Source organism: Rhinoderma darwinii, chromosome 1 (assembly GCF_050947455.1).
Source record: "Rhinoderma darwinii isolate aRhiDar2 chromosome 1, aRhiDar2.hap1, whole genome shotgun sequence".
NCBI lineage: Eukaryota > Metazoa > Chordata > Amphibia > Anura > Rhinodermatidae > Rhinoderma > Rhinoderma darwinii.
Genome location: NC_134687.1, coordinates 408,266,437 through 408,278,468, shown reverse-complemented (window position 1 = coordinate 408,278,468; position 12,032 = coordinate 408,266,437). Strand labels below are relative to the sequence as shown.

Sequence of the window (12,032 nt, the reverse complement as noted above, 5' to 3'; positions counted from 1 at the left end):
AGATTCCGCAACAAGCTGTGACCCTGGCACTGCCCTGGTACAGATCAAGGCTAATTACACTGTAATTCTATGTCAGCTCCGTATCCTCTACACAGCACCTCATCCTGGGCAAGTTCCTAAGTACAATAACATTCCTATTAATGATTATATTAATTATAGTTTATTTCCTCTTAGTAACATAAACCCTGGGTTCACGCGTCCAGATTTTGGCCACAATCATCCCGATAATAATTTCAATGTCGATTATATTTCCCCATTTACACAAAGAAATATTTTGCCATATTCCCATTCCAATTTTAGAAAAACAAAAAATGTTTGTTCCCCATAATTGAGGTTCACTTACTATGATCCTAATGAAGGGATCCCATAGATCCAATGATAGTCACCATTTACGCACTTATTCTACTCTAGACTGTAAACAACATTAGGCTATGTTCACACGGGGTATTTTGCCGAGTTTTTTGACGCGGAAACCGCGTCGCAAAACTCGGCAAAAACGGCCCAAGAACGCCTCCCATTGATTTCAATGGGAGGCGTCGGCGTCTTTTTCCCGCAAGCAGTAAAACTGCCTCGCGGGAAAAAGAAGCGACATGCCCTATCTTCGGGCGCTTCCGCCTCTGACCTCCCATTGACTTCAATGGGAGGCAGGAGAAAGCGTATATCTCGCTGTTTTATGCCCGCGGCGCTCAATGGCTGCGGGCGAAAAACGGCGCTATAATCGCCGCGAAAATCGGCGTGCAGGGAGAGGAATATCTGTCTCAAACGGAATTTTGAGGCAGATATTCCTCCCCCAAAATACTCTGTGTGAACATAGCACTGTCCATTATTATACTGCTGTAAATCCTAGTCTGAAGGTAACCTGTAATCTCTGGAATAATCACTGCACATGAGGCCAAATATACAATAAACTTTTAACAAATGTACGGATTGTTGAAAAATATCTATAGTGAAAAACATAAGAATATGTGTGTGGGAGCCGTAATATTTCATGTGTGGTGTGTACGCGGTGATGCTGAGGGTCAGAGGGATAAGTCATCACAAGAAGCTAGGGTGGATATATTTATGAGGGTATGTGTAATATGAGGGGTACATGCTCTGTGTGTGGTGATGATGGGGTGACCGGCAGTCAGTGGGATAGGTCTAGTCATGATAGGTGGCAGTAGGCATGATTGTGGGTATGTTAATGAGGGTATGTGTAATATGAGTTAGGATAGGTCTGGTGATGACAGGGATGAGGAATTGTGGGTACATTAATGAATATGTGTGTAATACATGGGGGACATGCACTGTGTGTGGTGATGCAGGGGGTGACAGGGAGGAAGTAGGTTATGATAGGGGGGGATTGTGGGTACATTAGTGAGTGTATGGAATATTAGGGGTACCTGCATGGTGATGATATGGTAACAGGGAGGCAATAGGAAGGGTTTAGTGGTAACAGGGATGTTGTAGGGTTTGTGGGTACAATAATAAGTGTATGTGTAATATGAGGGGTACATGCACTGTGTGGTGATGTGGGGGTGACAGGCAGTCAGTGGGATAGGTCTAATGATGCCAGGCAGGTGAGTACAATAATAAGTGTATGTGTAATATGTTGGGTACATGCACTGTGTGGTGATGTGGGGGTGACAGGCAGTCAGTGGGGTAATGATGCCAGGCAAGTGGGTACAATAATAAGTGTATGTGTAATATGAGGGGTACATGCACTGTGTGGTGATGTGGGGGTGACAAGCAGTCAGTGGGGTAGTGGTGACAGGCAGGTGGGTACAATAATAAGTGTATGTGTAATATGAGGGGTACATGCACTGTGTGGTGATGTGGGGGTGACAGGCAGTCAGTGGGGTAGGGTTGCCAGGCAAGTGGGTACAATAATAAGTGTATGTGTAATATGAGGGGTACATGCACTGTGTGGTGATGTGGGGGTGACAGGCAGTCAGTGGGATAGGTCTAGTGATGCCAGGCAGGTGAGTACAATAAGTGTATGTGTAATATGTTGGGTACATGCACTGTGTGGTGATGTGGGGGTGACAGGCAGTCAGTGGGGTAATGATGCCAGGCAAGTGAGTACAATAATAAGTGTATGTGTAATATGAGGGGTACATGCACTGTGTGGTGATGTGGGGGTGACTGGCAGTCAGTGGGGTAGTGGTGACAGGCAGGTGGGTACAATAATAAGTGTATGTGTAATATGAGGGGTACATGCACTGTGTGGTGATGTGGGGGTGACTGGCAGTCAGTGGGGTAGTGGTGACAGGCAGGTGGGTACAATAATAAGTGTATGTGTAATATGAGGGGTACATGCACTGTGTGGTGATGTGGGGGTGACAGGCAGTCAGTGGGGTAGGGTTGCCAGGCAAGTGGGTACAATAATAAGTGTATGTGTAGTATGAGGGGTACATGCACTGTGTGGTGATGGGGTGACAGGCAGTCAGTGGGGTAGTGATGCCAGGCAGGTGGGTACAATAATAAGTGTATGTGTAATATGAGGGGTACATGCACTGTGTGTAGTGCTGTGGGGGTAACAGGCAGTCAGTGGGATAGGACTAGGGATGCCAGGCAGGTGGGTCCAATAATAAGTGTATGTGTAATATGAGGGGTACATGCGCTGTGTGGAGATGTGGGGGTGACAGGCAGTCAGTGGGATAGGACTAGTGATGCCAGGCAGGTGGGTACAATAATAAGTGTATGTGTAATATGAGGGGTACATGCACTGTGTGTGGTGATGTAGGAGTGACAGGCAGTCAGTGGGATAGGTCTAGTGATGCCAGGCAGGTGGGTACAATAATAAGTGTATGTGTAATATGAGGGGTACATGCACTGTGTGTGGTGATGTGGGGGTGACAGGCAGTCAGTAGGATAGGACTAGGGATGCCAGGCAGGTGGGTCCAATAATAAGTGTATGTGTGATATGAGGGGTACATGCACTGTGTGTGGTGATGTGGGGGTGACAGGCAGTCAGTAGGATAGGACTAGGGATGCCAGGCAGGTGGGTCCAATAATAAGTGTATGTGTAATATGAGGGGTACATGCACTGTGTGGTGATGTGGGGGTGACAGGCAGTCAGTGGGATAGGTCTAGTGATGGCAGGCAGGTGAGTACAATAAGTGTATGTGTAATATGTTGGGTACATGCACTGTGTGGTGATGTGGGGGTGACAGGCAGTCAGTGGGGTAATGATGCCAGGCAAGTGGGTACAATAATAAGTGTATGTGTAATATGAGGGGTACATGCACTGTGTGGTGATGTGGGGGTGACTGGCAGTCAGTGGGGTAGGGGTGACTGGCAGTCAGTGGGGTAGTGGTGACAGGCAGGTGGGTACAATAATAAGTGTATGTGTAATATGAGGGGTACATGCACTGTGTGGTGATGTGGGGGTGACAGGCAGTCAGTGGGGTAGGGTTGCCAGGCAAGTGGGTACAATAATAAGTGTATGTGTAATATGAGGGGTACATGCACTGTGTGGTGATGGGGTGACAGGCAGTCAGTGGGGTAGTGATGCCAGGCAGGTGGGTACAATAATAAGTGTATGTGTAATATGAGGGGTACATGCACTGTGTGTAGTGCTGTGGGGGTAACAGGCAGTCAGTGGGATAGGACTAGGGATGCCAGGCAGGTGGGTCCAATAATAAGTGTATGTGTAATATGAGGGGTACATGCGCTGTGTGGAGATGTGGGGGTGACAGGCAGTCAGTGGGATAGGACTAGGGATGCCAGGCAGGTGGGTACAATAATAAGTGTATGTGTAATATGAGGGGTACATGCACTGTGTGGTGATGTAGGAGTGACAGGCAGTCAGTGGGATAGGTCTAGTGATGCCAGGCAGGTGGGTACAATAATAAGTGTATGTGTAATATGAGGGGTACATGCACTGTGTGTGGTGATGTGGGGGTGACAGGCAGTCAGTAGGATAGGACTAGGGATGCCAGGCAGGTGGGTCCAATAATAAGTGTATGTGTGATATGAGGGGTACATGCACTGTGTGTGGTGATGTGGGGGTGACAGGCAGTCAGTAGGATAGGACTAGGGATGCCAGGCAGGTGGGTCCAATAATAAGTGTATGTGTAATATGAGGGGTACATGCACTGTGTGGTGATGTGGGGGTGACAGGCAGTCAGTGGGGTAATGATGCCAGGCAGGTGGGATGTTGGGGTCACACTCACAGCTCCTGGAAGCCTTCTGCTGCCCTCGGCTGCTCCTGAGACTGAAGAGGCTGAGTAGAGGAGAACAACTCGTTAACAGCAGGAGCTCAGAGGGAGGGGGCAAGGTACAGAAACAACAGGATTTCGAAAGAAGACAAGATCACTCAGCGAATTCTGAGAGTTGTGGAGAAAGCATTTCTTATCAGCGGGGGGAGGTGGACGAGGAGGGGCAGAGAGCATGGAGGAGGAAGGTGAGGGACAGGGCTCAGGGGGAAAGTGGCAGGGGGGCATGCTGCTTCTCAACGAGCCCAGGAGCCCAGTACCACACTCATCCATCCCTCACCCAGTGTATAGACCGGAGTGGGGGGTTTCCACATTCTATCCAGTGCCCTGCACTCTGCCTCAGCCTGGGAAAGCCTCTTATCCCTCGAGAATATGTTATATTATTATACCAGCAAATCCCCTAGGGAATGCGGGCCCATAACCTCAGGCACCATATTACGCACTCACACACACACATATATATATATATATATATATATATATATATATATATATATATATATATATATGGTAATCCTACTGCCATACACACCTGCTGGGCATCACTACCGCAGAGCGGCTCAGTACAGGGAGATATGTGCGGTTATATGTCATTTTATTACAGTGCAACAGTCACTCTAAACAATAGACAATCTAAAACGATTGTTTGTAATGTCTGAAAATAAATCTGTGTAGGCCTCTGTTCCGTAAGTTTTCAGTTTTCTTTTTAGCGGAAACAATAGCATAGCCGACTACGCTATTGTTTCCGCGAAAAAAGACAGAAACCTTACAGAACGGAAACCATTTGCAACGCAAGCTTTCGTTTCCGTTTGGCTTTCCGTTCATTTGTGTTCCACTGACTGAATGGACGAAAGGAAACCCCAAACGTAACCCGACGCAGATGTGAACGAGGCCTTGAAGTGTAGCTAAACGTTTAACAAACTTCTGACATGTCATAGTGACATGGTGAACAAATAGGACAGCATCCGTATGGCAAAAGTATAGTAGTGTTTATTGACACATCCCAAATATATAAAGACAAAGGCTACGTTTCGACCCCAATGGAGTCTTTCTCAAGCATGCTTTTTGGGATGTGTTAATAAACACTACTATACTTTTGCCATACGGATGATGCTCTCCTATTTGTTCACCATTTGAAGAATATCCAGATGGGATTTCTGGATGTGGAATTTGCATCATATTTGTCTTTGAGTGGAAAGCTCCAATTGCGGTGAGCGCTGTGGAAAATCTTCTATACAAAATGTCATAGAGACATGTCAGAAGTTTGGTTTGGTGGAGGTCCGAGCACTGAGACCCCCACCAATCGCTAGAACGAAGCAGCTGAAGTGCAACGGAATCAATGTATTGGAGGACAGACTCAATAGAAAGTCTATGAGCCCGTACTCCGATACATCGGATTTCCGGAAAAAGCCGAACAGACACGAAGCGGCTGAGCGCTCACATGAATGCTTCAGCCGCTTCGTTCTAGCGATTGCTGGGGGTCTCAGTGCTCGGACCCCCACCAATCCAAACTTATGACATGTCAGAAGTTTGTTAAAAGTTTAGCTACACTTTAAATTCAATCAATATCTTATGTCTACAGGTCTTACCGATGTCACGGATAGCAGTTGCTTATTGTCAATTTTTACAAAAAGAATTGCTGAGAAAAGCGCACTAATCCTACTGTCGACACCTTATAAAAGTAACACAAAAGAGCTGCTAATATCATTCACACAGAGGTATATAAATGTTTCTGGATTTGCTGTGAGTTGTTAAATTGAAAAACACTACAGTCAGCCTTTACTCCTGCTGAAATGGCTGATAACAGGGAACAAACAATTGCATTTAGCTGCACAGCAAATGGGAATAAGCCATAGAAATAAGACGGAAGTCATGAGCCCCTGATCTGCCCATTAAAATGCTTGTAAGGCTCAAGCAAATGTGCATGTTCATTTGTATGGAGGAGTTGGGTAGACGTCTGTGACCCGGCATATCTTAGAGCATTGGTAAGAAATGACAGGAGCCACTCACTCCTGACTAACATGTATGGGTGACTTAAGTGCCCCTTTAATGAAAACAAAGGAAGGTTCCTAGTCCAAAGAGCTTACAGTCTAGTTAAAGGCATTCGAGATAAAGAACACTGCGGTTAATATGAAGCCACATATGACTGGACTGTTATTACACATACAGACAAGTGTTTACTGACCTCACCTGCTTTCAGGTTCTACATTCTTCCTTGTCTGGAAGCTGTCAGATGTGGGCAGTCCTGTGCTGTATATAGTGTGAAAAACAAGACATAGGGAGGAAGGAACCAAAAAGAATGCAAGTTCTGCTGGCTAGAAAGCCATTGTTTGTGGGATGGTCAATGAATTAATAATGATGTGCTGAGTAAACAGGGCTGTCCTAGCAACCACCGGAAGACAGAGCCGAGCTTTCCACTGTCAGCTCGGACTAAACGTCCTGAATCGTCCTAAGTTGTCATTCGTATTAACCACTTCTTCCATGTCCAAATATAAACACTACTCGAATGCCCTGTTAGGCCATGTTCACACTTTATATTTTCAGACGTATTTCGGAGCGTAATACGCCTGCAAACAGCTTCTCATTGGTTTCAATGGAAAATAGGCTGTGTAGTTCATACAAGGCGTATTTTTATGGGATTGTAAATCATACTTAACCTATAAATAAAACGGGCAGATTGGTGGTATTCATTTTTTTTTCGCCGCGGCCTCTATTAAAGTTTACCAAATAAACTTTAACCCCTTAATGACCAGCCTATTTTAAACCTTAATGACCAAGCCATTTTTTACGTTTTTCCATCGAGAGCTATAACCTTTTTATTTTTGTGTCGACATAGCTGTATAAGGTCTTGTTTTTTGCGGGACAAGTTGTATTTTTTAATAGCACCATTTTTAGGGACATTTTATTTATTGATTAACTTTTTTTGGGGGGGGGGGAATAGAAAAAACCCTGAAATTTCGCCACTCTTTTTCGCGTCTTAAATCTACGCCATTTACCGTGTGATATAAATAACACAATAACTTTATTCAGCGGATTGTTACGATTGCAACGATACCAAATTTGTATAGTTTTTGTATGTTTTACTACTTTTACACAGTAAAAACGCTTTTTTTTCAAAATTATTTGTTTTTGTGTCTCCATATTTGAAGAGCCGTAACGTTTTTATTTTTTCGCCGATGCGGTTGTGTGAGGGCTTTTTTTTTGCGGGAAGACTTGTAGTTTTTATTGGTAGCATTTTGGAGTAGATGCGACTTTTTGATCACTTTTTATCACATTTTTTTTAAGTCAGGATTCACAGAAAACAGCAATTTTTCCATAGTTTTTTATTAAATTTTTTACGGCGTTCACCGTGCGGGTTAAATAATGTAATAGATTTATAGTCGGGGTCGTTACGGACGCGGCGATACCAAATATGTGTAACTTTTTTACTTTATTTTGTTTTTTTAATAGTAAAGCATTTTTTAAGGGGAAAAGCTGGGTTTTTCATTTTTTTCACCTTTTTTTTTAAATTAACTTTATGAAACTTTTTTTTAACTTTTTTACTAGTCCCACTAGGGGACTTTAATATGCGATTCTCCGATCGCTATTGTAATACACTGCAATACTTTTGTATTGCAGTGTATTACTGCCTGTCCATTTAAAACGGACAGGCATCTGCTAGGTCATGCCTCCGGCATGATCTAGCAGGCATTCGCTCCAGGCAGACCTGGGGGCCTTTATTAGGCCCCGGCTGCCATCAGAGACACAGACACTCGGCGATCATATCGCCGGGTGTCGGTGGGAGAGAGAGGGAGCTCCCTCCCTCTCTCCAAAACCACTCAGATGCGGTGCACACTATTGAGCACCGCATCTGAGGGGTTAAACGTGTGAGATCGATACTAATATCGATCTCACCCGGCAGAGCAGGGACGCCCCCAGCCCTCAGCTGCCTCTGGCAGCTGAGAGCAGGGAGATTTGACGCTCCCTGCTCTGTTTACTTTATCCTGATGCAGTGCCGTAAAAAGGCATATGCATCAGAATAAAGCCCGTTAGTGGCCGCCGTTAAAAGGCGTATTGGCGTCACTAACGGGTTAATAAACATAAATTAGCATTTCGGAACTTGAAACGATACTTAGCCGTAAGCTCAAGCCTACAAAAAGCATGCTGTCCACTCAAAGTACTGAGCGACGTTACCCCCTTAGGGTATGTGCACACGACCTCTTTTCAGACGTAATGGAGGCGTTTTACGCCTCGAATTACGCCTGAAAAGACGGCTCCAATACGTCGGCAAACATCTGCCCATTGCTTTCAATGGGTCTTACGATGTTTTGTGCAGACGAGCTGTCATTTTACGCGTCACTGTCAAAATTCCGGCCGCGGCAAAGAAGTGCAGGACACCAATCAAAACCAGCTCTAACTACGTCCGTAAAAGACGCCGTGAAAAACGTGTGCACTTGTAAAAACTTCTGAAATTCAGGAGCTGTTTTTTCCTGAAAACAGCTCTGTAATTTAAGACGTATTTGGCGTTGTCGTGTGCACATACCCTTACAATAAAAGCCGTGGCAGTAACCATACAATTGGAATAGTTTAAAAAACAAACATGGGTTGGCGGGCCGGGAGCAGCGTTCTTACATCCTCTTCAGGAGTATCCTGGAGGTCTGACCAGACCACCGCATATTCCTCTCTTTTTATCCTAAACAATGATCAGCTGACCTCTGCCTTCTTCCCAATCCCATGCCCGTTACTGGACACAGGCAAATTCTTCCCCAGTGTTGCCATGGGCCAACACTGCGGCCCAATGACAGGCATCACTGGGCAAAAAATAAAGTCTGCCCAGCACCAGCAGGACAACTTTCCCGCTTAAAACTTAACCATTTATGATGTATTTACAGGGATGATTATAATCCCATGTGGATCCCTCCTGAGGCTGGGTTCACACGACCTATTTTCAGACGTAAACGAGGCGTATTATGGCTCGTTTTACGTCTGAAAATAGGGCTGCAATACGTCGGCAAACATCTGCCCATTCATTTGAATGGGTTTGGCGACGTACTGTGCAGACAACCTGTAATTTACGCGTCGTCGTTTGACAGCTGTCAAACGACGACGCGTAAATTGACTGCCTCGGCAAAGAAGTGCAGGGCACTTCTTTGCAACGTAATTTGAGCCGCTCTTCATTGAACTCACGTAAATGCGTCACAGACGCCTCGTATATTACGAGGAGGAGCATTTACGTGTGAAACGAGGCAGCTGTTTTCTCTTGAAAACAGTCTGTCTTTTCACACGTAAATGCCTGCTATCGTGTGCACATACCCTAAAGGTCCGGGCTCCATCATGGGATTATAAATCATATTTTACCTATAAATAAAATAAGCAAAACAGGCTGGTTGGTGGTATAACATTTTTTTAACCCCTTAATGACCAGCCTATTTTAGACCTTAATGACCAGCCTGTTTTGGCCTTCAGGACACAGCCGATTTTTTCAAATCTGACATGTGTTATTTTATGTGGTAATAACGTTGGAATGCTTTTACCTATCCAAGTGATTCTGAGATTGTTTTCTCGTGACATATTATACTTTATGTTAGTGAAAAAATTTGGTCGATAATTTCGGTATTTATTTCTGAAAAACACCAAAATTTAGAAGAAATTTGCAAAAATTAGCATTTTTCTAAATTTAAATGTATCTGCTTGTAAAACAGATAGTAATGCCACACAAAATAGTTAACATTTCCCATATCTCTACTTTATGTTTGCATCGTTTTTTGAACGTCCTTTTATTTTTCTAGGACGTTACAAGGCTTAGAACTTTAGCAGCAATTTCTCACATTTTCAAGAAAATTTCAAAAGGCTATTTTTTCACGGACCAGTTCATTTCTGAAGTGGCTTTGAGGGCCTTATATATTAGAAAATCCCCAGAAGTCACCCCATTTTGAAAACTGCACCCCTCAAGGTATTTGAATCAGCATTCATAAAGTGTTTTAACCCTTTAGGCGTTTCACAGAAATTGAAGCAAAGTAAAGGTGAAATTTACAAATTGTATTTTTTTTGCCTTAATTTATTTCTAATACATTTTTGTTTTTGTAACACAGAAGGTTTTACCAGAGAAATGCAACTCAATATTTTATTGCCCAGATTCTGCAGTTTTTAGAAATATCCCACATGTGGCTCTAGTGTGATAATGGACTGAAGCACCGGCCTCAGAAGCAAAGGAGCACCTAGTGGATTTTGGGCCTCCTTTTTTTTAGAATATATTTTAGGCACCTTGTCAGGTTTGAAGAGGTCTTGTGGTGCCAACACCCCAAAAGTTACCCCATTTTGGAAACTACAGCCCTCAAGGAATTTATCTAGGGGTATAGTTAGCATTTTGACCACACAGGTTTATCGCTAAATTTATTGGAATTAGTCTATAAAACTGAAAATCTACTGTTTTTCTGAAAAAACATAGACATTTTTAATATTTCCAAGGAATAACGAAGAAAATGCACCCGAACATTTGTAAAGCAATGTCTCCCGACTACGGCAATACCCCATATGTGGTAATAAACTGCTGATTGGACCCACAGCAGGGCTCAGAAGGGAGGGAGCGCCATTTGGATTTTGGAGCACAGATTTTGCTGGAGTGGTTTTCGGTGCCATGTCGCATTTGCAACGCCCTGGAGGGACAAAAACAGTGGAAACACCCCAAAAGTTACCCCATTTTGGAAACTACACCTCTCAAGGAATTTATCTAGGGGTATAGTTAGCATTTTGACCACACAGGTTTTTTGCAGAATTCAGTGGAATTAGGCCATGAAAATAAAAATCTACTTTTTTTCTGAGAAAGCATAGAAATTTTACATTTTTACAAGGAATAAAGGAAAAAAAGAACCACAACATTTGTAAAGCATTTTCTCCTGATTACGGCAATACCCCATATGTGGTAATAAACGGCTGATTGGACCATGGCAGCGCTCAGAAGGGAAGGAGCGCCATTTGGATTTTGGAGCACGGATTTTGCAGGATTGGTTTTCGGTTCCATGTCGCGTTTGCAATGCCTTGGAGGGACCAAAACAGTGGAAACCCCCCAAGTTACGCCATTTTGGAAACACCCCTCAAGGAATTTTTCTAGGGGTATAGTGAGCATTTAGACCCCACGGGTCTTTTGCAGAATTTATTAGAATTAGGCCGCGAAAATGAATATCACAATTTTCTTACACTAAAATGTTGAATTTTCTCATTTTCACAAGGGCTAAGGGAGAAAAAAAACAACCAATTTTTGTAAAGCAATTTCTCCCGAGTACGGAAATACCCCACATGTGGTCAAAAGTTTTTTTTCATTAGAAATGAATTAACTCTTTCAGGACTGATCCATTTTTTGGTTTCTTATTTTCGTTTTTCACTCTCCGCCTTCCAAGAGCCATAACTTTTTTATTTTTCCGTCAGTAGAGTGATGTGAGGGCTTATTCCTTGCGGGAGGAATTGTAGTTTCTATTGACACCATTTAAAGTGCCATAAAATGTACTGGGAAACTGAAAAAAAAAATCTTTGCGGGCTGATATAGGAAAAAAATGTGATTACATTTTTTGGGGTTTTCGTAAAAACTAAAACGACAGTGATTTGGAGGTTTAAGTTATTGAAGTTTTTTACGGTGTTCACCGTGCGAGTTAAATAATGGTATATTGTAATAGTTTGGCATTTTACGGACGTAGCGATACCAATTTTGTTTATTTTTTTACATTACTTTAGAAGAAAAATGGGAAAAGGTTTTTTTTTTAACTTTAAACTTTTTTCTTTCTCACTACTAATAACTTTAATTCTTCTTCACATTTTATTAGTCCCCTTAGGGGACTTGAACCAGCGATAATTGTATCG

The 12,032-nt window shown here is 43.3% G+C and overlaps 1 protein-coding gene across 3 annotated transcripts in view; it reads right to left on the bottom strand.

Moving 5' to 3' along the window:
- SLC7A7 (solute carrier family 7 member 7) overlaps positions 1–6,530 on the bottom strand; it is a 41,388-nt gene extending 34,858 nt beyond the window's left edge. The window contains exon 1 of one of the 3 annotated variants that reach the window (XM_075828947.1): positions 6,385–6,530. The gene's annotated coding sequence lies outside the window, so the exon portion shown is untranslated. Of the gene's footprint in view, positions 1–4,157; positions 4,372–6,384 lie in introns of those variants that run through there. The other 2 variants (XM_075828946.1, XM_075828945.1) reach the window with 2 other exon arrangements.
- Positions 6,531–12,032: the final 5,502 nt, after the last annotated feature.